At 39.9% G+C, this 2,515-nt stretch overlaps 1 protein-coding gene across 5 annotated transcripts in view; it reads left to right on the top strand.

Moving 5' to 3' along the window:
• Positions 1–2,515, top strand: part of Elmod1 (ELMO domain containing 1) — a 97,008-nt gene that overhangs the window by 7,461 nt on the left and 87,032 nt on the right. For 4 of the 5 annotated variants that reach the window (XM_029561893.1, XM_008829702.3, XM_008829705.3 and 1 more), the window contains exon 2: positions 1,106–1,262. The exons of the other annotated variant lie outside the window; for it this stretch is intronic. The gene's annotated coding sequence lies outside the window, so the exon portion shown is untranslated. The remainder of the gene's footprint in view (positions 1–1,105; positions 1,263–2,515) is intronic. 5 annotated transcript variants of the gene reach the window in all.

Genomic DNA, 2,515 nt, shown 5'->3' on the forward strand with positions numbered 1-2,515 from the left:
AGGAGGACAGAAGAGGCCGTTGGATCCCTTGGAACTGGAGTTAACCAGACACTTGTTAGCTGTCATGTGGATACTGGGATTTGAACTCAGGTCTTCTGCAAGAACAACCAGTGTTCTTAACACCTGAGCCATCTCTTCAGCCCTGATATTTCTTATTTTTTTAAAAAAGTTTGAAACCAATTTAAATCATTACTAAGCAATTATGTTGATAAAAGTGTTTATGAGCCCAAATCAGGTCAGTTCTGATTTCATTTTCTTAACTTTTTGATTTATTGAGAATTTCATACATATATGCAGTGTATTTTTACCTTATCTACCCCCCTCGCCACCCTCCAACTGCTCCTGAGTCCCACAAATACATCACCCTTCCCAATCCATGTTCTCTTTTTTAGATAAACAACTGGAGTTCAATCAGTGTTGCCCATATGCCCATGGGCGTGGGACCATCCACTGGAGCGTGGGCAACCTATCAGTGGCCATACCCCCAAAAGAGAAATGATTCTCCTTCCCCCAGTAGCCATCAGTTGCCAATAGCACCTCAGCTGGAGGTGGGGCCTTATGAGCTCCTCCCCATCCATGCTGGAATTTTGGCTGTCTTGATCTTGTGCAGGTCTTGTGCAGCTAACCACAGCTACTGTGAGTTCATGAGTGCAGTGGCTATGTCATGTCCAGAAGACGGCATTCCACAACTCTCCTTTCCCCAGCTCTAATAGTCTTTCTGCCTTCTCTTCCACAACATTTCCTGAGCCTTGGGAAAGGAGCAGTTGCTATAGATGTCTCATTAGGGCTGAGCACTCACAGTCACTTTGTCTATTAACTGCTGCCCACTGGAAAAAGAAGCTTCTCTGATTATGGTTGAGAGCAGCACCAATCAATGGGCATAAACATAAATAATTAGAAGGTAGTTTGGCAATGTGAACATTTAGCCAAACAACAATAGTGGTTCTTCCCCATAGGCCTCACATCTACTCACAAAGCAATTGGTTACCTCCACAACAGTCATGCCTCTATTATACCATTGGCACATCTTGTCTGGAAGGTCAGTTTTGTACCATACAGCATCCAGAGATAGGTAAGGCTGCTGACATCTGTTCTCTCCCTACAGCCTGCATAACACCTTCTGGCACTGTGAAAGTGAGCAAATAGGAAGTCGCCCAGCCAGATCCTGCAGCCTATGTCCTGCATCCAAAGTGGAGCACTTACATTTCAGTTTCAGAGTGTCTTTGGCCTGAAGATCTATTTGAATTAACAACAACAAAAAAGTAAGCAATTAGTTTTAGTTGAGAAGCTTAATCATATGTTCTCTTAAAATGGTAAACACTCATTAAAGCTGTTTTCATTGAGATGCATATTACACATATCGTTAGTCACAATTTAAAAAGCCTTTATTAAAATGCCTGACATAGACTTTTGGCCTCATATTCTGTCCCATGTATAATGTGTATGTAAAAAAACTATATGAATCCAATAAATGAGAATCAAGAGTCATACACATGAATTGGGGCTTCTTTTTGTTCTGTACTGTATCAAATGTTTCCTCTCTATTCCTGTAGATCATAGTTAACCTAGAAATATATAAAATAGAGCTAAAGTCATAAAATGTTCATACACACAGTCCCCCTGGAACACAGCTGTCAATTAGGCTCTTCACCAATTGTGTGGGTGAGATGTAGAACTGAAGTCTGGGATATTGTTTCATAGTTAGGTTGACCAACTGTGTTGAAAGAATGTGGAAGATGATTTTTGTTGGTTTACTTTAGAGTTCTTTATTTGGCCATATTATTTTATCAGTGATCCAAATATGCATAGATCGTCATGAAATCTCAAAAAAATAGTGAAATTGGATAATGATCAGGATTAAACCTGATATCTCTTAGCCCAGAAAAAAATTCATGTGGGTGTTAGGAACTGAACCTGTCTTCTAAAAGAGCAGCCAGTGCTCTTAAATGCTAAGCCATCTCTCCAGCCCCAGATTAATTTGTTTTGAGATAAAGTATTGATATATAGTCCTGGCTGACATGGAACTCACAATGTAGTCCTAGCGGTCTTCAGACTCATAGAGATACGCCTTCCTCTGCCCCCAGAGCTCTGGGATTAAAGGCATGCACCACCACATTGCCAAGAAAAGACTACATTTTTAAAAGGACAAATATCGGGCTCATTTAGAGTCTAAAATCAGTTCTAAGACCTCAGTATGGAAATACTAGTTCACCAACTATGGAAAACAACTTTAGCTCACTCAAATGACATCACAAAAAAATTACTGCTATGCTTGGGTTCATAAATGAACAAAGTTCAAATCAAAGAGGGTCAGAAACTAGAATTATAGCACACTGCACATAAAATGGTACAATTTGGGCCCCTGTAGGAGACACACTAAGATAGAATGACATCATTGGGTACAACTGGGACTCAGATGACCTTTAAGACACTTCCTAAAATTGATTGTAGAGTTTAAACTGAGTTTCCTGGCATTTATACATATGAATCTGCCAATATCTATTCAGCTTAGAAA

Source organism: Nannospalax galili, unplaced genomic scaffold, assembly GCF_000622305.1.
Source record: "Nannospalax galili isolate Female #2095 unplaced genomic scaffold, S.galili_v1.0 scaffold854, whole genome shotgun sequence".
Lineage (NCBI taxonomy): Eukaryota > Metazoa > Chordata > Mammalia > Rodentia > Spalacidae > Nannospalax > Nannospalax galili.